Genomic DNA, 27,688 nt, shown 5'->3' on the forward strand with positions numbered 1-27,688 from the left:
AATTTTCTTCTTTCTCGCAATACAGTTAAGCCCCATTGAGGGTGGGACCATGGCTGTTCAGTTCACCATTAGACCCCAAGAAGATATTGTGAGATCTGGGAATCAATAGACCCTCAGTAAACATTTTGAATGTATCAGTTACTGCGTATAGCTTCAGATACCAGTTGCATTTTTTTAGCTACCTCCCGGCAGCAGGCTTGTTAGTCCTTTACCTTTATGATGACTCAGCTATTCTGTTCCTTTTCTACAGCCTCTGCAGCACCCTCCAAAAACTGACCCTCTCTGTGAATATTGAGTCAAACTGCTGAAAAACGATGTAATGGGCTCTGCGTATTTGGCAGATTTTTCACACCAGCCTTGAGGGATGGGATCAGTCCACCCAGCTGCATTGCAGTGACATCACCCAGAGCTCAAAGGGTGCTGGCCTGTCTGGTGTAATTGTTCAAATTACCTGGTGGCAGGGGATTATGGGTTAGCACTTTGCTAGACTTCAGAAACCCATTGGCTTTATTCTGCCATGGGCTATTATTATTGTTGTTGTTGTTATTACTAAGTTTTATCTACAAGCACCCTACACCTGCTGGAATGCAACACACAAGAGATGGATTGGCTTTCAATAAAAGGGGATTTATTTAATTAATGTATAGTTCTTCAGAAGAAAGGCAGCTAACTTTCAACTGAGGTTCTTTCTTACGTGGGAAAGCACAGGGTGATTTCTGTTGGTCTTCTCTCCAGGCCTCTGGGTTCCAACAACTTTCCCTGGGGTGATTCCTTTCTGCATCTCCAAAGGCCTGGGCTGAGCTGCGAGTGCTGAGATGAGGTGAGCTGAGCTGCTTGGGCTGTGCTACATTGAGCTCTCTCATTTAAGCACCAGCCAATTAACTCAAACATCATTCATTGCAGCAGGCAGGCCTTCTAGCCAACTGAAGATGTAATCAGCAACAGATGAGGTTCACATGCCATTGGCTCATGTCCACATTAATAGAACTAGGCATCTTCACCTAGCCAAGTTGACAACCTGAATCTAACTACCATACCTGCCAAGCAAAAATGTTCTCATTCCCTGGGGATTTCAAATCTACTTTCTGTCTCTGCAAATTTGCTATGTTTAGATGACTCATGTAAGTAACAGCATACAATAATCATCTTTATGTGCCTTGCATGTTTTCAAGGTTCATCCACACTGCAGTATGTCTCAGAACTTCATTCCTTCTTAGGATTGAATAATATTCCATTATGTGTGTCTACCACATTTTGCTTCTTCATTCGTCTGTTGATGGACGCTTGCATGGTTTCCCACGTTCAGCTACTGTGAATAATACTGTTGTGAACACCGGTATACAGTCTCGGTATGAGACTCTACTTTCACTTCTTTGGGTATACAGCTAGGAGTGGAATTGCTGGGTCATACAGTATTTACATTTTGATATCTTACAAATGTTTAATTCCATCTCAGCCCTCTCTCCTAAGCAGCAGCCCCTTCTAGCCAACTGATTAGCAGACATCCACCTTACTATTAGCTACCACAGAATCCACAGGTACAAATTGAACATACTATTTAAAAAAAAAAAATAATTTGGAATATGTATACACAAGTATGTCCAATAAATCATTATTTGTATAAGCAAATATAAAGAAATGGAAAATCCTACATAGAACAGAATACTTTTTATCCCATTGCACTAATGAGTAAAGTAGATGTGTCTCTATATACTTAAATAGACAACTGGACAGTTACTCATGCTATGTTATTAAATAGTAAAACAACGTTGCAAACAATACCATTTTGTTTAAGATAATCATTTTACACATACATGGTTAAATGTATGGGGAAAAGCTAACAGGATCATGTTTGGGGGAGTGGAATTCCTCCTTTTACTTGGAATATTTTCTACATTGTTTGAGTTTTTAATGTGAATAATCCCTACACAAAGAAGAAAGTTTGAGAGCTGTAAAACCAAACAATCAAAAATTAAAGCTGTTTCTGCATACCCAGTCTTTATTACAGGCATTTTTCAACTCACCATATCAGAAACTTGGAAGTTCTGCAGGGCTCTCCTCTTTCCCTCACTCCTGAAATTTTATTAGGGAAGATGTTTTGTAAATTTGAACTTTTTAGCTTCTCTATCTGTTTTCCCGTTGTGTCTCTGCCAACCCCCACCCCCTGCAATCTACCAACTGCATTACTTTTCTTCATCTTTGACTCCCACTAATTCAGCCTTCACTTTGCTTCCATTTTCTAAAAGTCATCATTTAAAAAAAAAAAAAAAGCCACACCACAATGGTTCTGTACGGCCCATGAAATAAAGTTCAGTCTGTTTGGTCTGCCCACAATACCTGCCAGAAATATCTCCCACCATTTCCTCCACTGTACTCCATATTTTTCTACCAATAAAACTCTTGTAGTTAGTTCTCCAAATGCTTCTTAACTTTGTTCATGCTATTTCCCTTGGCCTTCAGTGTACTTCTCTTTCCTACTTGTCAGAATAAAATTACTTATGTTTAAGAACTCAATTCAAGCATCACTCCCTCCATAAAACATTTTCTGCTCCTTTTTCTGCAAATGTTGGGCTCTTTTCTATGGGCTCTCAGGGAATCCTCTCTCTGAAACACAAAGTCAAAACAGAAACTACCATTTATTGTGTACTGTTGAGTACTAGGAGTGTGTCAACTACCTTAACTCATTCAGTGCTAATGTTATTTTGAGGTGTGTGGGTAAAATGAATATCTTATAAAATGTTGAAACTTCTCTCATTTTATAAATGAGAAAATTAAGTAATAAAAAGCTGGGGAGAAAGGCAAAAGTTGTCCAAGACCATATAGAAAAAGAGACAAGTTTTCATTTCAAATCTTTCTTGCATCCACTATGCTGAATTACCTTTCATTATTATTATTTGCTTAAATTTATAATACCTCATTGTAATTATTAGCTTAAATTTCTCTTCCACCCTGTAAGATCCTAATCTTCTTGTGGACAAAGACAATTTCTGATTTGTCTCAGAGCTCTTTCAAAGCCTGTAGATCTGGGTACACAGCTGGTGTCCATAGATATTTGTTGAATAATGTAGCCAAGTGAGATGGAGAAAGCACAGTAATCATTAGGAGCACAGGTATTACAGCCATGCAGCATGGCTGAACAAATTATTAATAACTCCAAGCCTCAGTTCCCCTAAAAGGGCAGTGGTGGTGAAAAACTTCATATAGGGTGTTTTAGTTTGTGAAAACTGCCAGAATGCAATATACCAGAAACAGAATGGGTTTTTAAAACGGGGAATTTATTAAGTTGCAAGTTTACAGTTCTAAGGCCATGAAAATGTTGAACTTAAGGCAAGGCTATAAAAACGTCCAAACTAAGGTATTCAGGGAGAGATTCCTTGAGTCCAGAAGGCTGATCATGTTTGGGGTTTCTCTCTCAGCTGGAAAGGCACATGGTGATGTCTGCTAGCTTTCTCTCTGGGCTTCTTCAACAGCTTCCCCAGGGGCATTTTCTTTAGCAGCTCCAAAGGTCTCTGGCTGTGTGGGCTCTGTTGTTCAGAAGCTTTTTCAAAACTGGTTCCCTCTTTAAGAACTCCAGTAAGAAACCCCACCTTAAATGGGTGGAAACACATCTCCATGGAAACCGACTAATCAGAAGTTACCACCCACAATTGGGTGGGTCACATCTCCATGGAAATGATGAAAAAAGATCCCACCCAGCAATATTGAATGAAGATTAAAGAAAATGGCTTTTCTGGGATACACAACTGTTACAGACTGCCACATTCCGCCTCTGGACCCCACAACTGTTTCAGACTGGCACATTCCACCCTCTGGACCTCCAACTGCAAAATACAATCATGCCATCATAATATCATAAAGCCTTGAACCATTTCAGTAAAAATACAAATGCAATACAAAGTCAGAAATAGTATAAAATCTCAACAAAGTCAGCTACAGGCATGGTCTGTCCTATGGTAAAAATCTCCTCTGGCTCTGGACCTGTAAAAACTCAGAACAAGTTATCCGCTGCCAACATACAAAGGGACAGTCAAAGGATATATATTCCCATTTCCATAGGGAGAAATTGGAAGAAATACAGGGATCACTGGACCCAAACAGTTAGGAAAACCTGCACGGCAAACACCTTTAGATTTCAAGATCTGAGAGTCATTTATTCTCAGGGCTTCAGAAAGTAAAAGGAGATTCAGAAATCCCCTCTTACCAAGGACCTAGGCAGTGGCCCTCTGTCTCCAAATCCAACCTTAGGGGACATAGGGGAGACCACCTTTTTCTCAGCTCCAATCCCCAAACATCTGGGCACATCCAGGCTCTCTGCCATCTCTGGGGCATATGCTCAACCCCTCCAGAACAATGGGGTGGCAGCCAGGCTCTCCCCAATCCCCAAGCAATGGGCTCTGCCCTCTCCAAGGCCTGAGGCAGCACAACTCTTCCAGAACAGCAAGGTGGAAGGCTCACCCTCTGCCTTTGGGGCAAACTCACCCTCTCCAAGTTCATGAGTGAATTCACTCTCCTGGCCTGAGGTTTCTTGACTTCAGACCTTAGCTTCCGTTGTTCTGCCTCTGCAGTTATTTTTCCTTCATTTTTTCTCTTTTCTCTTTCATTTATACAGATCCCACAGCACTCTTGGCTTTCTATATAGTAGGCAGGGATCATAACCATCAGACAATAGGACTTTTCACAAATCCTTCCTGGATAACTCCATCTCCAATCCTGGCTTTTTTTGAAATGACTGACTGGTTTCATATTTGGTTAAACCCTCATGTGGGGCACTATTCTCTGGGGTCTCTCTTTCTGGAAGCCCAGAATTTTCCAAACTAACAGTTTCTGGTTTCTTTGTACCCAAGAGTTCAGTTCTCTACTTATCTCTTTCCTCTAACATTTTACTATAAGCTGCAAAGGGCAACCAGACTGCATTTTCCACATTTAGTTTAGAAATTTCCTCAGCTAAGCATCACGGGTTGTCACCTTTAAATTCTAACTTCCATCCAACAGCAGTATACTCTATTGCAAGATTGTGTGCCAGTTACAAACAAGGGTTACCTTCCTTCCAGTTTTCAATGGCACATTCCTCATTTTTGTCAAAGGCCTCATTAAAAGTATCTTTAAAGCACACATTTCTACCAGCAGTCTCTTCAAAGCATTCTAGGCCTCCTCCATCATGCTTCTCACAACTCTTCCAGAATCTTCCCATTCTCCATTTTAAAAGCCATTCCAACATGTCTGGTATTTGCAAACCACAGCAGCACCCCACTTCTTCGGTAGCAAAATCTGTTTTAGTTTGTAAAAGCTACTGCAATGCAATATACAAGAAACAGAATAGCTTTTAAAAAAAGGGAATTCTTTAAGTTACAAGTTTACAGTTCTAAAGCCGTGAAAATGTTCAAATTAAGGCAATGCTGTAAAAATGCCCAATTTAAGGCATCCAGATGTAGTTACCTTGGTTCAAGAAAAACAGTGACATTTGGGTTTTCTCTCTCAGCTGAAAGAGCACATGGCAACCTCTGCTAGCTTTCTTTCCAGGCTTTATCAGTAGCTTCACTGGGGCTGTTTTATTTACACATATCCAAAGGTCTCTGGCTTTGTGGGCTCTGTTGGTTCTGAAACTTTATCAAAAATGGTTCCCTCTTAAAGGGCTCCAGTAAGCAACCCCACCTTGAGTGGGTGAACATACAGCCCCATGGAAACCAACTAATCAAAAGTTATCACCCACAACTGGATGGGTCACATCTCCATGGAAACAATAAAAAAAGATTCCACCCAGCAATATTGAATAAGAAGGAAAATGGCTTTTCTGGGGTACATGACTGTTTCAAACCAGCACACAGGGCTACTGAGAAGATTGAGAGAACAGAAATAAAGCACCTAGCACAAGGCCTGGGACACAGTAAATTTTCAAAACTGCTATAAAATAGTTGCCATAACTATGAGGATAGAGAAGTTCACTGTAGGAGCATGCATCAGTCAGTAAGCATTTGAATTTTCTGCAGTAACAAGTTATCCCAGAATCTTAGTAACTTAAAAGATGAAAGATTTCTTTCTTACTTAGTGTACTTCTTACATATACATTGAAGTTTTCAGGTTCTACTCTACTGTGTCCCCACTCAGTCACTCAAAATGGAACATCATATGGAACATCAATGGCTACCACGGCAGGAATAGGGAAGCTGGTAATTTGCACATTGGCTATTAAAGATTTCCACTATTAAGTAACATAGCTCACTTCTTTCCACATTCTATTGATCAAAGCAAGTCACCTGATCATAAACTTGAAGGAAATAAGGAAATGCAATCTTTATTTCAAATCCCCAAGAAAACCCAAAAATCACATCAAAATGACTACCAGTGGGAAGAGAAGAACATTTCTTAGAGTAGGTAAATGCATGAGGAACAGCGAGTGGGAGAAGGGCTTAAGGTAGATAAAAGGAAAAGAATACGCAAAGGTTAACAGGTAAGACAGTAGGTCAGGATCAGAGAAAGTATATATGGTTCAAAATGTGGACAGAACGGTGTGCAGAGGCTTTGCAGTGCTTAGGCCAGAAAGGTAAGTCAAGTCATGGATAAGGACCTTGATGTTCTATTAATCATCATATCAGTGGTGAGAACCCCAAGGGACTGACATGGTGATAATTGTAATTAAATGCAATCACTGGCATCAACTTAGGGCTCTTGATATTCTAATAGGAAGTACATTTATTCTATTGTTACCTTCGAATAATTGTACTCATATTTTATCTGTTTTCCTATTTCACAAATTGGAAATAACAAAAGTTTTTTTTTCAAAATATTTGTTTTCTGTTTAGAAGGAGAAAAGTTATTTAACTTTTGAAATATCATTTACTATATGACCTAAAACAGCTAATGCATATATCCCCATCATCACAAAGAGCAATATTCTTCCTTCTCACTGAAAGATGAGGCCAGTTATATATTATATATCCAATTTCTTGATTAAACATTGACAATAAAGTTTTAACTGCAATTGTTTCAATGCATACTAAGGTGACATGTTTCCAACATTTCAGAGGGTAGGTGCAAGTTGAAAAGAGGCTTAGGTATGTGAAATCTATCTCCAAATGAATTAGCTAACATTTTCATCAAATTATTTCAGAACCTTAGGCAGTTCATAAGGGTGGAATGCAGCATATTGGTGAGAGCATAAAATTTAGCTACAACCATATCACACATTTATCTGCTAAAAGAATTCAAATTTGAGATAAAAAGAGACCCTAAAAATCCCCAAGTTCAATATCACAACTCCCCACCAAACTCTTCCGGTCTTCAGCTGCGTTTAAAGAGCACCGAAGGGAAATTACCCACAACATCTCATTTGCAATGAGTTATGAAGTGATGCCAAAATGCTTTTCCTATCAAAGATTCATGCTCTCTATTATTCTATGAACAGTTATTTTAATTTGAGTATTGCTTTTGCTGTCATAAACAGTAACTCAGGGATTTTTTTAGACAATTCCCAGCTTGTGGGCAACTCACCTGTCATTTCAGCTTCAGGTGTAACTTCGTGTACACCTCTCCTTTCCTTCAGATTCATTATAAAGGAAATTCTCCCATATAATAAGTTCCCTCTTTACTTGCGTATGAGAAAGATCACAAAGTAATGGGGAAGAAAATGGCCCAAGGAATCAGAAAACCTGGTTTAAGTCTTGCCCTTAAATTCCATGTGACCTTAGCAAGATGCTAAGTTCTCTGTACATTACCTCACCTCAGCTTTTTCCTCTCTAAAATATGGGAATATTACTACTCCAACTTAAAAACCTACTAATGCAAGCAGCTGAGTGCCCACATCAGTGTGAAAATAAATCTTAATTGGCTCTGCTTGTATCTCTTCCCTAAAGTGGTCATTGAATAAATTCTAATATGTTTATTTTCCAAATGATGCTTTCCCCTGCAAGACAAAAGAACCCCAAGTCAAACTAGTTTCAGAAGAAGAAGAAAAAAGATTGACCATGAAGCTGTAACAGATTCTCGAGCAGCTTTCTGAACCTAAATTGGGAAATTCAGTGCTTCCCTCTCTCCCACTGTCTTTCTCCACCAGCACCCTGCCACCCAAAAAAAAAAAAAACGCTCTCTGTTTCCCACTTTTATGTTGACCTCCTTCTTTCCAGATGGAGAGACTGTGATACACATTACATGTATTCAACAATATCAGAGTTTTCCTTAATCAGTATGTATGGAGAATTATATCACCTTGCCCCCTTGACACGGTGTTCCCATGTGCCTAATACTGGCCAATGACATATGACCAGAAGTGACATGTCACTTCCAGGCCAAAGCATTTAATTGCCAGCTTTCAACTCTCCAGCTTGTTTTTTCCCCACTTCCACTCTCTGAGAAGCACAGACTGACAGGGGAGTGCTGAAATTCTAACAACCACATGAAAGGTCACTAGGAGCTCTAGCAAACTGTGTTTGAAAAAGAAATGTACTATTGTTGTATTAAGACACTCAGGTTTTGGTGGCATTTGTTACTACATTATAACCTAGCCTGACCTGACTGATATGTAGGCTTCCTTCACATGGTTGAAAATATATCCAGCCTTGCTTAGCAACCACAGTAAGGAGAACTGTTTGTCCCAGTGTCCTTATATTAGTCCTAAAGAAGGGCTTTGATCAGCCTTGCTTTGGACAAATCCCTGTGTCTGGAGGATGGGGTACTGTGAACCGCCAGCCCAAGCCCTATGCCCTTGATGAGGCCAGGAGAGAAGTCTGTCTCTGTCTTTCTCTCTCTCTCTCTCTCTCTCCCTCTCTCCTCTCTCTCTCTCCTCTCTCCTTCTCCTTCTCTCCCTCTCCCTCTCTCTCTCAATAAAATATATATAATAAGGTGAGAAAGGACTAAGATTTTGGCTATACATTTTTTATCTTGCTGAAATACCGCTTTTTAAAAAATATTGTACTAACATAATATATACAACTCAAAATTTTCTACTTAGACCACTTTCATATGTACAATTCAGTGACATTTGTTATATTCACAGATGTGCTACAATCGCCTAAATCCATTACCCCAACTTTTTCATCACCTCAAACAGAAACTGCAGCCATTAAGCAAAAACTCCCCATTCCCCTCTATCTCCAAACTCTGGTAGCCTGTCATCTACTTTCTGGCTCTATGAATTTGCTTATTCTGGGTATTTTATGTAAGTAAGCTGATACATCTAAAACTAACAATTACTGTACAATCAGCCCACTACCCTCTCAGAATTATTGGCATAGCCATTACTTGTGTTTTCAATCCCTTGACTATATAGCATGAAGAGAATTCTCCATAAATCTTAATACAATTTTCTCTGACAAAGACTGCCACAATGTTTGGATTCAACAAGTTGTTTGTTTCATACAACCGTAAGTGTAACAAATATCATGTACTGTTTAGGTTCTCTGATCTCCTACATTCAAAATTACCTCTCTGGCTCAGCTATGAAGCAACTTGCCAAATACCTTTCCGTATCATTAATTATTACAAACAGCCCCTCTTGATGGTATCGTACCCTGCTTTCTTTGCACATACCCCATATCTTCTTCTCTCTAAGACTGAAACACATATATCCTCTCCACATAAAAGAAAGCTCAAATTCCGTTTAGGGTTTCCAAAATCACTATAATCCAGAGTGTAAATAACTTAAGGAATATCCACAATAGATTACCTACTATAAACCTAAAGGAAGACCAAATGAGATTTTTACTGCTCAGAGGACAATAGTTATTTTTAAATAGGAACTATTTGTTATTCTCTTATTACTCCAAGCTATGGTAATCGTAGGGCACATTACTTTCCTTAATTCCTTTCCCATGTAGGCCCTCCTCATCCACCAGGTACACCCTCCTGATTCTCAGACACTTAAAGTCATCTTCTCATCAGGAAATAACATAACAAATAAACCTGTATTACTTCGTCCCATATCAGGATGAGTGCAGATGAAAGTACATTATAAGAAACAATTTTAAAATACCCCACAAAATATCTTTCCTAGAAAGAGGGCCTCACCTTCCTATACTTCATTCATGAATAACTTAAAAGAAAAAAAAAAATCTAGGCATCCACACATCAAGAACTAAAACACTACCATTTTAACTACCAGGACATAGATTCAAACAGAATCCCAGTAGAACAACTTGTAAAGTCCTTGATTAAACCTTAAATCAGAGGCCATGTTTAAAGATGAAAATACATTCCAATTTGACACATAAAAGTATAAAGAAAACACAAAAACTATTTTCTTTTTTTACAAGAGATCCTCTTTTATGTTTGCTTATTTTTTGTGCTGTTAAAAATAGCAACATCTCTTATTTTGCATCTATTCCTTGTAGCATGTGCTGAAATAGAAGGCAGTGTTAGTTTCCCAACAGAAGCTACTTTTGGAAGAGTATTGCTATACATTATTTATGAGTGTGTGTGGCTTTTTCTAAATGTATCACACTCCATAATTCCACTTTCAATGAACCAAACACTTAACTATAGTTAGGAAATTGCCTGTTTGTGGGCACTAAGTGAGGGAGAGGTTATAGCAAAACTCACTGTTATTCACAACTGAATGTGAAATTATAGAAGTGACAGTCAATATGTAACACTGAGTTCTGCTTATGAATATTGATATAAAATTTAAAGATGCAGGAGTATTTTAATGTAACAGCTCCATTCCAGCACTTAGTTCTCACTCTCCAGCTTACAGACCCCTATATCAACTATTAATGCCAAATTGTTGTCACCACTTGTTTATCCAAAGAATACTTCAGACTCAATAGGCTCAAAACTGATCATCTCCCTCCAAACCAGCTCCTCTTGTGCTCTCTCGTCACTGAATGACACTGTCACCCACCCATTTGCCCATGCCTGAAATCTGGAATGCATCCTTGAATCCTTGCCATCTTCCCATCTCTGCCACATGCAACCACAAGCACCATGATGTACTAATTATACCACCCAGATACCTCTCCAAAGTTTCCACTTTCCCCACCCCTTCTGTCAATTAATAGCTCCTAAATACTGTGCAGGATTAATTTGCCACCCTAAGTATTATTTTCTGTCTTCAGTTTTACCTTTCTAAACAATTGTTCATAAACACCAAAGTCATCTTTGTAATATGCTAGCTGAATGTTACTCTCTGTTTTAGTTTCTAGGCTGCTCCAGCAAATATCATAAAATGGGTTGGCCTAAACCACTAGGATTTGTATGTTCATGGTTTGAGGATGGAAAATGTCCAAATCAGGTCATCGTCAAGTTGATGTTTCTTCCTGAACATCAGCTGCCAGGGATCTTTGCCTCCTCTGCCACATGGCAAGGCACATGGCGGGGACTACTGGTCTCTCTCTTTTCTTCCGGGTTTCACTGATTTCAGCTTCTTGCTGCTGTGATGGCTTTCTATCTCTTTGTCTGAATTTCATCATTTTATAAAGGACTCCAGTAACAGGATTAAGGCCCACCCTGAATGAGGAGGGCCACACTTTAACTGAAGTAGCCTCATCAAAAGGTCCTACTTGCAATGGGTTCACACCCACAGGAATGGATTAGAGCTAAGAACATGTCTTTCTGGCGTACATACAACTTCAAACCACCTGACTTCCCAGACCTCTGCCCTTGGAATCCTGTAGTCATTCCTCAGCACTTGAAGATAAAGTAAAAAGAAAAAGGTTTATATGACTCAGAAAGCCTCCAAAAATCTGATCCCAAATTATCTGTTCAGGTTCAAATTCATCTCCCTAGTGTAACTGCCAACTGCACTGAATTTGTTTCAGCACCCTGAATAAGCCACATGACTTCTCATCTCTGGGTTTCCCACATGCTGGTAGGAGTGCATCAGGTTGAGGTACAGGTCCTAGAACACCCGCCTTCCCTCCCACCCCACCTGTACCTCAACCTGATGCACTCCTACTTATCTTTTAAGACTCCCTGTAATATGACTTATTTCAGGAAGCTTTTCCCCCCAACACACCAGGCCTAGATTAGATGTTCTCCCTATATTTTATCTGGAAACTGGGACTATTTTTGTTTTGTTCACTGTTGAATTTCTAGCATTGTGCAGGATTCTTGGCATACAATAAACATTCAGTAAATACTTGAATGACCAATTAAGTGACTTGAAATGCAGAAAATATGAAAAATCCCTAGACAGGATCACTGGGCTCTCATCAAACAGAAATGAGGAATGCTGAGTATGAATATTGTTAAATAAAAAAACAAAGTTACAAATATCAAAGCAGTTTTAAATCATCAGACAGCATTTACAGAAATACGTATAAAGCAAATATTTTCATCGCATTCATTATTTTAAGAGAAAATAAATGTGATAAGGTAGCTAATTAAGGTGTAACAATTATGCAAAACCTATCATTTTAAATCTGTCAATTTTCTAAAGGCAGGTTTTATTCAGATACTCTCAACAAGCTCTCTCAAATGTGTCTGATACCAAAGGGATGAAAGTAAGTTTGGATTTTTTCCATGTGTGATAGAGGCAAAAGGCAAAGATTATCAGGCTGTGATAAAAGCAATGGACATTACCATTTTGTTATTTTTAAAAATATATATTTCAAACAAAAACAATGATAAAGCACTAAACTCTTATGAGTCTAAGGGCCTAAAAATGATAGGTATAAAAATACTTAAAGAAAACTTTCTTTTAAAACTCCTTTTTGCAAATTAGCACAGTATGTATAATAACAAAACTTATTTGGTCAGTTTAGATAAATTTCATGATGTTACCACTCAATTTATTCTACTAAAATTCAGATTTCTTTCCACATTTATGCTGTTGTGTCTCAGCACTTCACTCCTTACCCGCTGTGAACTTGATTTCCCCTTTGTGCTCACTTCCACTGCCTGGTTCTTATGGTCTTACCCCACGCTCTTGCTAGGTTTGCAGCATTGAAGGGGAATTCAGGAATACACACCCTGAAGGCTAAAACCGAGGGAAAAAAGCAAAACCCGTTTTCATGGATTCACATTAGAAATTTTTAAACCCTGATTTTTACCCACAAACTTGAATTTTCTTCCTATAGTTGTATACCTGGTTTGGAGGTTGAAGTACTGGCTTTCTAGTAAGTTATTTCAGCTCAACTCCTCTGTTTTTCTTTCCAGCTGCCCAGAAAGCATTTTTCGACCTCTATTTGGCCCTATCCCCATGGCACAGGCGCAAGTTAACAGAACTAAATGCAAGCAGTTTCTGTTAGTAGAGTCTGGTGTCCTTACTCTGAACCCAATTAGGAACCAATTCATAAAATTATTCTGAAAATAAGTGTCCCCTGTATTCCAAAGCTTAGTTTTAAAGGGATAAAATTCCCTAACCATATTTGGCAAGGAAGCAGTACAAGGTCCCAGAAGCCAACATTCAGCAGCCATTGCATGATTTCATGAAGCAGCCACTCTTTGGCAAGGTAATAGTAAAATACTTTAAAACTAAATAATCTGTTTTTATTCCCAAGTAGCTTTCATTCCTTTAGAGAAACATTTTCTTTAGGCAGACAGCTTCAAGGGGAAGGATTTTTTGTGTGCTTTACTTAAGCTTTTTATTATTGTTATTAGCTAGATTTTATAACATCCAAGTGATACATACGCAGGAGTCAGTATCTCTGCTAGGTTTATTGACTTGGATGCCAAATTAATTTTCTACCAGCAATTTTTTATACAGCCACTGAATTTCAAAGACTAGCTTCCTTCTAGCACAAATGATTTGTTAATAGTCAAATTATTACTATCACTTTCTCTCGACCCTACCAATCTAAAATGAACTGCAGTTTCCTATACAAATGAAAGAAAAATAGACTTTATTTCTAAAAAGCAAAGAGAAAGGCACAAGTGATATTGTACATTATCAGAGTTTTCCCAAAATTTTTGAGAAAATTTTTACACAAAAATTTCAGAACAGAATTTTTTTAATGTGTTTAATTATACTGCCAGATAGTTCTCAAATGGGTGCTTAATGAGTCAGGCTATTCCTGTATGAGATGCCTACTGTCAAAAGTATAACTAGTACTTCAAGAAAATATATTTTAATACTAGAGGCACTTTCTGTGACAAAAGATTGACATTTTCTCAAATGTGCAGTTGCTGTTAAGTGTGGTTAATACATTTGCATCCTTAACTTGGAATGCTGGGTGCAGCTTTGGGACAACAGTCAGCACAACAAGCCAAAGATGATGAGGTCCATTCCAAGACAAGGCAGAGTTACGTTCATAGCGTTTGACTCCATTAAATGACTCTTAGCAAAGCCAAACACACAAGAAAGTGGTGACTAGAAATTAGGAAAAAGTACAGCCAGAGGGACTATAATTTCTACTACTTGCCACACCTTTTTTTTTTTTTTTTGCATGGGCAGGCACCAGGGATCGAACCCAGGTCTCTGGCATGGCAGGCGAAAACTCTGCACTGAGCCACCATCACACTGCCCTATGGTGCCATACCTTTTAAATTCAATATGAACAATTTGTAATAAGCCTTTATATCTGATCAGCTATCAACTGATCTTACAGGACTGATATTATACTCAAATGGGAGGTAATAAGTAGAGTTCTTGTTGGAAAGACTGGTCTGGGAGTGAACAACTTCCCCCATTTGCCTGGGACTATAGGGTTTTCCAGGACCTGGGCTTTGGGGGCTAAAACTGGGATAGTCCAGGGCAATCCAGGACAAGTTGGTCGCCCTAACTGGTGTAAATGTGACTAAAACAGAGCAATTTAGCAAAGAAAAAGGGCAATCAAACACAAAATCTTAGGAGCTGGATACACCCAACTGGCCTTCTGTTTTAAGAATCCACATTTATTTGCATAATTCTTAGTAATGAACCAAAGTGTCATCAGTGACATAATCACACGGACGTTAAGGCTGCTTCCCCCTCCCTCAAAACCAAATTACATATATTATTTGACCATCAGAGAACATCTGGACAATGAAATAAGCAGAGAAGAATATATTGACTCTGCTTCACTGAAGCAATGCATGTGTGTAGTTTGAATCGTATTTTTCACATTGGTAAAACCTGGTGAATTAGAAAACCACCTGGACCAATAATGCATTGTGTAGTAATTTTGATTTTTTTTCCTTGCATTCAAAAATTAACTTACAGGTTACCAGTTAGAAAAGAAAGAAGGGCAGAATCCACTCCCCAACCAAAACCCTGACACTCCATTATCACCAGAATCCTCACATTCGACGAACACAAACAAGGGATGACGCAGGGGTGGCCATATGTCAACCTGCTTCCACCAGCCTTTGTCTTCTCTCATTAAATGAACCGACTCGTTGTTTACCATCAAACCTCAAACTAGCTGTAATTCACATCACATAACTCTCCATCCTTAACAGAAAAGGAGCCTACATGAAGGAGGGAACAAAGATATAAAGGAGGAAAACAAATCCACTTGGGCCAGGGAGCAAAGAATTACACGGTTTCCAAATGAATAGCCACAGAACTTGGTTTCATCCCTCCTGCCCCCAATTTTTTCAGTCCCCCAGCAAGGGCAGTTTGATATGCAACAAAGCCAGTTGCCACCTCCACCTCAAGCCTCCACCCAGCAGCCATGGCTTGCTGATTTGAACTGTGATAAGAGCTGTCTGTATGAAAATTATTGCTAAAAGTACAAACTCTCCAGTGGAAAACAAAAGATGAAGTGGATTGGGAAAGCAGTTTTAAAAAAGAAAAAATGCCAGGTTAAACAGATAACAAAAAGAGCACTCGACCTGAAAGAGCCCTCGTTGCTTGGGACCAGGGCCAACTAGTCCCCTGGATGTAGGTGGAGTTGCGTGATCTCTGGAAGCAGACCAGCCTGGGTCATAATTCACCACACACAGTCCCTTAAACAAGTTTCTGAAACTTCCTGAGCCCATGTTAGTATCTGTAATCCCCAGATTATAGGGGAGTTGGGAAGATTAGATGCAATGATACATTAACAAGCACTCGGTAAATCTCAGCATATCATAACTGCCTCTTAGGTATGCCTGTCCTCACTTTCAAGATCTCAGCCCACACTACCAAACAAATTCCAAATGAAGAATCTGTTTCAAGGAAGCTGAAAAAATGTTTCAACCTGACCCTACTCACATCACTTGGCTGCCCCCCATTAACTGGGTTATTTTCCTATCACTTTCTCTTCTCTAGCTAATAAAAAATAATGGACAAGCCTCTTAATGTTTTGAGCTAGGACCCTTTTTTATCCCAAGGATCAGGCCCTATGCTCCTAGAATAATGATGGCATTGAATTAAGTAGTATTTTGTTTTCTTTTGAGTCTCCTCTTCCACCGCCCCTCCCCCAACAGTGTCTCAATCTGGGACAGTAATGATGGGCAGCACAAAGGGATGAGGAAATGCTCCTTGTATGTGTCCAAATGAAATGTCTTCTGACACTGCAAAGCCAGAGCAATTTCCCACTAGCCTTGCCTTATGGCTGCTAAACACCATTGCAGACCTGAGGGTTCACAATTAGGTAACCTGGAAAGCTGGGTTGTTCCCTATTAGGAACAGCCCAGGAAATTATGAAGTATTGAGCAGAGCTATTAGAGAGAAAGTGTCTACATTAAAGAATGGATAAGGTGTGACATTGGATGGCCAGAGGCAGAGGCTGAGGAGGGAAGGGTGTTATTTCACAGGGTGGCAAGTATCACAGAAGAGCCCAGAACTCTTCTGGCCTCAACTTTTGGCTCCAGAACAGATTTTTCATCAGGACAAAAAAGGCTGAGAAAGCTACAGTTGCTCACATTTTTATCCTTTACTCCAATTCCTAATCTATACATTGTACTAAGAATTTGAGGGGGAAAAAAATTGGAAAAGACCCTGATCAAATTCCAAAATTACATTGACTTTTTAAGACCAGTAAGCAAAGTACATATTTTAAAAATGCATTTAAAACTTTTATTGAGAAAATTGAAAAAAAGAATTGATCTCCAACAAAGCCTCCCTAACACCTTCGAAAACTGACTCAGCTTTCCAGCTCTTAGACCATTAATTGCCTATCATGCTTGGGATATAAGACTAGTAAGGCCAAAGTTCATTCTTTCTGGGATTAAAAAAGGCTTTTGCCTTTCAAAACAAGATCTCTGATTATTTATGATCAAAATTGTCAATAAAGAAGTATAAGGTTGATACAGTAGACCAATTCTCAGATAAAAGAAAATAAAGGTCTTTTCCCTTCATTTTCTATCATATCCAACTAATAAAATAATCATTTTCCTAAGTGGCTTCCTTTCTTCCTCTCCACTCTAAAATACCTAATAATATCCTTATGGTTGAACACACACAAAGACACACATGGAAACACATACACTGTGGAACTATTAGAAAACCTGTGTGTTTGTGTTTGAAAGTTCATGCTAGAAAGAAATTCTGAAGAGACTTTCTTTCTAGACAACTCCTTTGTCAAGGGACACCATCACAATGTCTGCAGAGTTCCAGAAAAGGGACAGAGGATAGGAAATTTTCTCCTGGGGGTAAAATAATTGCAGAAAAGTACAATCTTAAAAATTATACCATGTACTCAGGACAAGAATTAGAGGAGGGAGAGCTGAAAAATCTGATCAGCTGAACACAAGCAATTCTAGATCTAGAATAAGTTGAACCAAAGGTCAAAGAAAAGCCTTAACAGAAAGCCCATCAACAACAAAACTGTAGAAAAGAGGGAGAAATGAGTTTTAGGTTCTTAAATGCTGCCAGAATGCAATATACCAGAAGTGTATATTGCATTATTATCCCTTTATTGTAAATAAAGGGATTAAATTATCCCTTTATTGTAAATAAAGGGAATTTATTAAGTTATAAGTTTATAGTTCTAAGGACATAAAAATGTCCAAACTAAGGCATCCAGATAAAGATACATTGACCAGGAAAGGCTGATGTCTGTCACATGGGAAAGCATGCGGCTGGCATCTGCTGGTCTGTGTTCTTGGTTCTGTTGCTTCCATCTTCTGATGCCAGTGATTTCCTCTCTAAGATTCTGTGGGCCTTCACTTAGCTCCTCTGGGACACAACTCTGGGTTCTGGCTTGCTTAGCATCCCATGGGAAGGCACATGATGATGTCTGCTATGCTTTGCATTTCCAAACATCCGTGTCTAGGCATCTGTTCTCTCTGTCAGCACCCCAATCATCTCCAAATGTCTGCATCTCCATTGGCTCTGAAGCAATTCCAACATGTTTCCCATTTTAAAGAACTCCAGTAAACTAATCAAGACCCATCTTAAATGAGCAGAGTCACATCTCCATCTAATCAAAAGGCCACACTCACAATTGGGTGCACCACATCTAATCAAAAGTTCACAATTGGGTGTATCACATTTCCATGAAAACAACCTAATCAAGAAATCCCACCCTACAATATTGAATCAGGATTAACAGAACATGGCTGCCCCCACAAGATTGGATCAGGATTTGAAAACATGGCTTTTCTGTGGTACATAACAATTTCAAACTAGCACACTGCCCTTCAGAGTAAACTCATCAAGATAATCAGGTGTTTAAACATTATCAAAAAATTACAAGCTATACTAAGAAAAAGGAAGATATGGCCGAGTCAAAGGAACGAATTAAAACTTAGGTGGAGATCCAGACTTTTGAACAACTGATCAACAATGTTTAAACAAATCTCTTAATTCAAAGAGATGAAGAAAAATATGGCTAAATTTATGAAGGATATTAAGAAGGCACTAGGTGCTGATAAAGAAGAATTTGAAAGTATAAAAGGAAACATAACAGAAATTATGGACATTAAAGGCACAATAGAAGAGAGTTAAAATACACTAGAGGTATACAACAGCAAATCTGAACAAGCCAAAGAAAGGATCAGTGAACTAGAGGATTATAATTTAAATCTAACAGAAGAACAGATAAAGAAAAGAATGGAAAAAAATTGAGCAGGGTCTTAGAGATTTGAATTAAAGCCTACAGTGCACAAACACATGCGTCATTAGTGTCACTGGTGTTCCAGGAGGAGAAGATAAGGGGAAAGGGGTAGAAAGGATATTTGAGAAACAAAATGCCAAAAATTTCCCAAATCTTATAAAAGACATATCTATCCAAGAAGTATAATGTACTACACACAGAATAAATCCTAATAGACTAACTTTGAGACACACACTAAACAGGTCAAATGCCAAAGATCAAGAGAGACTTCTGAAAGCAAACTAAAAGCGATTGTCACATACAAGGGAACAGCCATAAGAATAAGTACCTATTTCTCATGAGAAACTATGAGGCGAGAAGGAAGTGGTTTGAAACATTTAAGGTACTGAAAGAGGAAAACTTCTGGCCCAGAACTTTTTATCTGGTAATACTGTCCTTCAAAAATAAGGGAGAGTTTAAAATATAAACAGATAAACAGAAACTGAGAGAGTTCATCAACAAGAGACCTGCCTTCCAAGAAATACTAAAGGAAGGTCTGTAGGCTGAAAGGAAAAAACAGAGAGAATTGGAGTAGAGTTTAGAAATAAAGATTATCAGTAAGGGTAACTAAAGGGTAAAAGAAGAGACAAAAATTTGACATGTAAAAACCAAAGGATAAAATGGCTGAAGTAAGGACTGCTTTTACAGTAATAACATTGAACATTAATGGATTAAACTCCTCAATCAAAAGACAGAGATTGGCAGAATGGGTAACAATGTATTATCCCTGTATACGCTGTCTACAAAAGGCACACTTTATACCTCAAGTCACAAATAGGTTGAAAGTAAAAAGGCTGGAAAAAGATATTTCACTCAAGCAGTAACCAAAAAAGAGCTGGGATAGTTATACTAAGATTAGACAAAATAGATTTTAAATACAAAGCTTCTATAAGAGGTAAAAAAGGACAGTATACATTAATAAAAGAGGCAATACAACAAGTAGAAATAACAATCATAAATATTTATGCACCTAACCATGGTGCCTCAAAATACATGAGGCAAACTCTGGCAAAATTAAAGGAGAAATAGACATCTCTACAGTAATAGTTGGAGACTTCAATGTAACACTTTCATCAGTAGATAGAACATCTGGACAGAGGATCAAAGAATAATGTGGTAAGTGAACTAAACCTAACAGACATATACAGAACGTTGCACCCGAAAACAGTGCTATATACATTCTTCTGAAGTGTGCAATGCACACTCGTCTGAAGTGAGCATGGGTCATTCTCCTCTTCCTCAATTAAAAATATTTTCAATTTGCAATAATCTAAAAGAATCAAATATCTAAGAATAAATTTAGCCAAGGATGTAAAGGATTTATAAACAGAAAACTACAAAGTATTGCTAAAAGAAATCAATGAAGACCTAAATAAATGGAAGGATATTCCATGTTCAAGAATTGGAAGACTGTAACTTAACTAAATACAGTTAAGATGTCAATTCCACCCAAATTGACTTACAGATTCAACATAATCCCAATTAAAATACCAACAGCCTACTTTGCAGAAATGGAAAAGCTAATTATTAAATTCATTTGGAAGGGTCAGTAACCTCAAATACCCCAAAACATCTTTAAAAAGAAGAATGAAGTTGGAGGATTCACACTTCCTGACTTTAAAGCATATTACAAAGCCACAGTGATCAAAACAACAAAGGATTGGCATAAAGATAGATATATTGACCAATGGAATCAAATTGAGAATTCAGAAAAGGATCCTTATATCTATATCTAATTGATATTTGACAAGGTTGCCAATGCCATGCAACTGGAACAGAACAGTCTCTTAACTAAAGGTGCTGGGGGAACTGGCTATCCTTACACAAAAGAATGAAAGAGGACCTCTTTCTCACACCTTATACAAAAATTAACTCAAAATGGACCAAAGACCTAAATATAAGAACCGGACCATAAAACTCCTAAAAGAAAAATGTAGGATGCATCTTCAAGATCTTGTGGTAAGCAATCATTTCTTAGACTTTACACCCAAAGCACAAACAATAAAAGAAAACATAAGCAAACAAGACCTTTTCAAAATTATAAACTTTTGTGCTTCACAGGACTTTGTCAAGGAAGTGAAGAGGAAACGTTCTCTACAGATATAAGGGTTTAATATACAGAATATATAAAGAAATCCTACAACTCAACAATAAAAAAATAAGCAACCCAATTAAGAAATGGGCAAAAGACATGAATAGACATTTCTCCAAAGAGGAAATACAAATGGCTAAAAAGCACATGAAATGATGCTCAACATTGCTAGCTATTAGGAAAATGAAAATCAAAACCACAGTGAGATATCTCACACCTACTAGAATGGCCACTATATTTGAAAAACAGAAAACTGAAAATGTTTGAGAGAATGTGGAGAAATAGGAACATTCATTCACAGCTGGTGGAAATGTAAAATGGTGTAGCCACTGTGGAAAAGAGTTGTGGTTCCTCAGGAAATTAAGTATAGAATTACTATATGATCCAGCAATCTTGCTACAAAATATATATCAGAAGAACTGGAAGCAGGGACTCAAACAGACATCTGCACACCAATATTCATAACAACATTATTCACATTGCCAAAAGATGGAAGCAAGTGTCCATCAACTGATGAATGGATAAACAAAATGTGATATAGACATATGATGAGATATTACACAATTGTAAGAAGGAATGAAGTACTGATGCATGTGACAACAAGTTTGAACCTTGAGGAATTAAGTTGAATGAAATATGCCAGACACAAAAGAACAAATAATATATGATCTCACTGACATAAACTAATTATAATAAGCAAATACATAGAGTTAGATTCTAGAACATATAAGGCCAGGGGATAAAATAGAGGTAGAAAATGGGAAGATGATGCTTAATTTACACGAACTTTCTATTTAGGTTGATTATAAATGTTTGGAAATGGATAGTGGTGATGGCAGTGCATTATAGTCAATATAATTAACAGCATTGAACTATGTTTGTGTATGCGGTTGGAAGGGAAGTTTTGAGTAGTGTACGTTACTAGAAGGGAAGTTAGAAGATAAAACATGGGACTCTTTGACACATCAAACACTGTTGTGGATGATGACTTTGGTTAATAGTACGCTCTTTCATGAATTAGAATAAATATATCTCATTATTGCAAGATGTTAATAATAAGGTCATAGAAGGGGTATGACCTCTATTCTATTATTAGGCATATTATAATATGCCTAATGTAAACTATGGACTAAAGTTAACAGTAATATTTTAATATTCTTTCATCAGATTTAACGAAGTTACCACATGTGCTGGTTTGAAAGGATGTATGTCCCCTAGAAAAGCCATGTTTTAATCTAAATCCCATTTCATAAAAGCAGAATAATCCCTATTCAATACTGTATGTTTGAAACTGTAATCAGATCATCTCCCTGGATGATGTGATTTAGTCAAGAGTGGTTGTTAAGCTGGATTAGGTGACGACATGTCTCCACCCATTTGGGTGGGTCTTGATAAGTTTCTGGAGTCCTATAAAAGAGGAAACATTCTGGAGAAAGAAGGAGATTCAGAGAGAGCAGAGAAGAACGACATAGCCATGAGAAGCCAAAAGCCCACAAGCCAGCGAACTTTGGAGATAAAAAAGGAAAATGCCTGCCAGGGAGCTTCATGAAACAGGAAGCCAGGAGAGAAAGTAGCAGATGATGCCTCGCTCGCCATGTGCCCTTCCAGCCAAGAAAAAAACCGTGACTGTGTTCACCATGTGCCTTTCCAGGTGAGAGAGAAACCATGAATATCATTGGCCTTCTTGAACCAAAGTATCTTTCCCTGGATGCCTCTGATTGGACATTTCTATAAACCTGTTTTAATTGGACATTTTCTTGGCCTTAGAACTGTAAACTAGCAACTTATTTAATTCCTCTTTTTAAAAGCCATTCTGTTTCTGGTATATTGCATTCCAACAGCTAGCAAACTAGAACACCACACTAATGCAAAGTATTACCAAAGGGAGGTATATGAGAACATTGTATTTTTTATAAAATTGACATTTTTATAAATTTTATAAATTTGACTTTTTAAATACGAGTTATGTAAACTTACAACTTCTCTAACTAAAAAAAATAATAATAGTGATTTTTTTAAAAGACATTACACTAAGTGAAAGAAACCAGGCATGAAGTACTACATATTGTATGATTCCGTTTATCTTAAATGTAAATATAAATACATACATAAAGACAGAATTAGAATAATGGTTATGGAGGGCTGAGGCTAGATAGAAGCATTGAGAGGTGACTGATATGGGATATGGGGCTTTTCTTTGTGGAGTGATGAAAATATTCTAAAATTGATGGTAGTGATGAATGCACAGCTCTGTGATTACATTAAAATTCACTGTAGTAGTTAGGTTCATGTGTCAACTTGGCCAGGTGATGGTGCCCAGTTGTTCTGTTGCTGTGGACTTAAATCATCAGCCTGTAAATTTCATCTATGACCGGTTATACCTGTGGTCAGCTAAGGGGCGTGCTTTCCATGATGAGTGATGTTTAATTTAATTAGCTGGAGGCTTAAAAGAGGGAGGTCAGAAGGGAACTCAGCAGCTCAGATCCAGATGTTTGGAGATGCAGAAGGGAGTTGCCGCAGGGAAAGCCATTTGAACCGAGAAGCTGTGAGGGAAGGCCAGCAGACGTCACCATGTGCCTTCCCAGGTGACAGGGAAACCTAGATGGAAGCTAGCTGCCCTTCCTCCGAAGAACTGTAAAATTGTAACTAAATAAATCCCCTTTATAAAAGCCAGTCCATTTCTGATGTTTTGCATTCAGGCAAAACAGTCACTGAGTGTACACTTTGGATGGATTGTATGGTACGAGGATATATCTTGATAAAAATACTATGAAAAAATAACAAAGCAGACTCAGAGGAATCAATCAGTGGGGGAAGGAGGAGGGTCTATTCTATATCCATTCACCTCCTCTGATAGGGAGACATCTGAGCAGAAGCAACATGAATCCAGGGGCACAGCCTCCAGCGTCTAGAGGAAGAGTCTTCCCCACAGAAGGCGCAGTTAGCATCAGAGGCTGAGAGGTGGGCATGTGGCTAGCCTGCTCGATGGTAGGGCGAGGAAAACAATGTACTTGGCACAGGAGGGAGGGAAAGGCTCAGAGTGGTAGCCAAGTGCCAGATGAATCAGCCTTTTGGGCCACGAAGAGGACTTGGTCTGAGAAGGAAAGCTATGAGGACCCTGATGTGGCAAAGCTGGCTTATAGTGTAAAAGATTATTCTGGCTACTGTGGAGCAGATAGACAGTTAATGGACCAAGGCTGAAAGCAGGGAAATTGATCAGAAGGATCTTACAATAGTTGAGGAAAGAGATCATTAGGAGGATGCTCGGAAAGTTTAATAGTAGAATTCTTGCCTGCCATGCAGGAGACTAGGTGTTAATTCCTGCTCCATGCACCCTTCCCCCCAAAAAAATTAATAAGAGCTCATCAGGGCTTGGACTAGGATGACAATGATATAGATGGTAAAAACTGGGTGGAACCAACAAGATTCACTGTCAGCTGGTAGTGAAGTCTGGAGTCAAGAGCACTTCAAAGATTGTGGCCCTGGGAACTGGAACAACAGATATCATTTTCAAAGGGAAGGGAAGACTGAAACAAGTTTAGGTAAATGCTTAGAGTTAGGTTTTGAATAAGGGTGAAATACCTACCTTTAAATGAAAATACTGAGTAAATATTGAATAAATAGCTTGATACCTGATCCTTGAGTTCAGGGAAAAGGTTAGCTTGCAGATAAATTGGGAAGTTATCAGCTCAGGGATAAAAGCTATGGGACTAAGTGAAGTCTCCTGTGGAGTAAGCCTAGAGATAGGAAAGTTCAAGGACGGAGCCCTTTAGCATACCATGTTAGAGGTTGAGATGACAAGCAAGTGCCAGCAATGGACAACAATTAAGAAGTGTCCAGGGGACCAAATAATGACAGTTATTTAAGAAGGAAGGAATGATCAACTTTGTCAAATATTACTGATGAAAAATGAACCTTATTTCTCTCACATCCCAGTTATAGAAAATCTCTTAGTTCAGGGAATTATAGACAAGAAAATATACCAAGTCTAAAATGAATATTGAATGAGTTTTGATGAAGCTGTTCTGTTCCAGTATTTTTGGGGGGTGAGGGGATTAGATAATACAATTTTATGTTGTTTATGTACAACTATTCACGGGTGTTTCAACCTTAACAACTCCATTTTGGAATATATGCAGATTATTACTATTAAATCTAAAATAAAACTTTTAAATAAATCTTGCCAAGTATAGTCATATAATTAATTTTCTGAGTTAATCATTGTAGATGATATAACTATCCAAATAACAAGAAAGAGAGAAAAGATTTGGAATATACAATTGTTGAAAGGGGAAAATTATTTTTTCTTGACAAAAATCACTTCTCCACTCTATCATAGTTTATCTAGAATATTATAAGAAATACTATGGTTGAAATGATTAATTTATTAGTTGTTGTAAATTGAATCATGTCTCCAATAAAGACATGTTCAAGTCCCAATTGCCTGCCCGGTGGCTGGGAACTCATCTGAAAATAGGGTCTTTATAGATCCCATTAGGATGAGGTCAGTCTGAATCAGGGTGGGGCTTCACCCTAAATGACTGGAGGCCTTATAAACAGGAGGTGTGAGAAGGAGATAGGAGACACACAGCCATGTGACAGACGCAGAGACTGAGTTCTGGATTGCTGGCAAGCCATCACCACAATGCAACAAACTTTGGAGAAAGCATGTTCTTGTCATCGGCTTCATTTTGCACTTCCAGCCTCCAAAACTGAGACAATTCATCCCTGTTGTTTAAGGCAACCAGTCTGTGCTATTTGTTACAGCAGCCATGGCAAACTAAGACACTAGTAAAAAAAAAGAGTTTCTTATCATTGAGGGTTAAAAGATAAGCTAAAAGGCATTTTATTGGTTCACTCTCAGGTACTGTTCACTATTATGACCACTCATAATGGTAAGCGGAAGGAAAAAAAGAAGGAGCAGGGAGAGAAAGGGAAGGAGGGCAGTTAACATACAGGCATCATTCGGTAGGCGCCTGTCTTGAGGAGCAGGATCAGCTCAGGGGCCTTCCCCATCCGTCTTACAACGCCAGGCACATTTAGTCTAGAGGTCTGGAAATTTAGAACATAAGCAACACTTTAAATTGTAATCAAAACTGCCGCTGAAAAGCAACAACTCGGGGGACAGGGAGAAATGATCTGCAGCCCTAAATCTGTCCCTTTTGACAGGTAATGCTGGAAACTTCTGGGTGAGGTGAGGCCACCCAGCTCAAAATCTACAGAGTTGCCTCTAGAAGTTCACACAGAACTTTACTAGAGGCTTTATCTAGAATGTGAGCAGTAAGTATGCTTTATTGTTGTAACTGTATCTATTTGTTAATTGACATGCAATATTAACTCTTTGTGGAAGTTCTCATACAAAATAAAATAATAAGGTGCTTTAGCAGGGGTAACTTAAAGGATAAAGTGAGAGAGGAAAAAGAATATATAGATCTGACAAATAAAAACTATAGGCAGCTATAGTAATATTAGATAAAATAGATTCCTGAAATAAAAAACTTGAAAATATTTAGTAATGCAGGTCATTACTGTAACAAAGTTGATATCTATAATAAATTTCTACTTGATATTTAGAGAACATACACAGTTTTGATAGCTAATCAAATGGTATTTAAGACAGTGTTTAATATTTAGAATTGACGAAACTCTGGTATCTGTATCTGTAAATTTTTTCCTTGTTTGCTTTAACTTTAAATTGGTTTATGAAATATACTGTACAACCCAAACACAGGCTTTACAATGATTATTTATATACTTTATTTAAATATGCCTATGGATAAGCTAAATAAGGTGCTAATTTTTGGTGGTTAAGATTTTCATATCTTAATTGAAAAAAACATTTGTTTCTTTATATTTTTCTGAAATAAGACTTGAAATTATTCAGCAACATAGGTCATTGCTATAGCAATGTAGATATTTGTAATACCTTTCTACTTAGTATTTTAAGAATGCTCAGTTTGACAGTTAATCAAATGATATTTAAGTTAGTGTTTAATATGTAGAATTTAAGAAACTCTGATATCTGTATATGTAGCTTTTTTCTTCTTTTCCTTAATTTTAAATTGGTTTATGAAACTTACTGTACAAACACAAGTCTTACAATGATTATTTGGATACTTTATTTAAATATGCCTATGGATAAGCTAACTAGGATATCCATTTTTGATGATTTTAAGTATATTGTTTGTTTTCTTAAATAAAAAATCACATGGTGCTTTAAAATGCATAAATGTTAATGATATATGTTGTTTCTAGACAATTTTTCCTAGAGAATGCTCTTCAGTCATTGTTACATGTTTCATTCTTACATGATTTTTTTGCACGGATATAATGACAGTCCTACAGTTCAGCGACTACAGCAGGGAACTACATCGAGCCAACTGCTAACTAGACTCTGGATGACATAACACTTCAAGAAAGAATCCCAAATGAAAATTTTTCATGCCCTCAAAATTGATTAGAACATATGGGAACGAAATCAAAATGTTACCATATGGTTCTAAATGGCCAAAAATTGCCAGGCCAAATATCACAAAAACCACTACAGAGTTTTTGTAAACTACAGAAGACAGTTTACTCTCACCATGTCAAGTGCCCAACAAACTGAGACCAAGCTTTGTGGCCAGACTGCTGTTTCTAGGAGCCAAGCCCCCAGCACCTCTGCCATTTGGGGGAAGAGGGACTAGAGCCCCTAATGGGAGAGGGCCTGCCCCAACTGCTAACA

The 27,688-nt window shown here is 37.9% G+C and overlaps 1 protein-coding gene across 2 annotated transcripts in view; it reads right to left on the reverse strand.

The window, feature by feature from the left end:
- PDE10A (phosphodiesterase 10A) overlaps positions 1-27,688 on the reverse strand; it is a 695,790-nt gene that overhangs the window by 269,938 nt on the left and 398,164 nt on the right. The gene's annotated exons all lie outside the window — the stretch shown is intronic.

Source organism: Tamandua tetradactyla, chromosome 11 (genome assembly GCF_023851605.1).
Source record: "Tamandua tetradactyla isolate mTamTet1 chromosome 11, mTamTet1.pri, whole genome shotgun sequence".
NCBI classification, from domain to species: domain Eukaryota; kingdom Metazoa; phylum Chordata; class Mammalia; order Pilosa; family Myrmecophagidae; genus Tamandua; species Tamandua tetradactyla.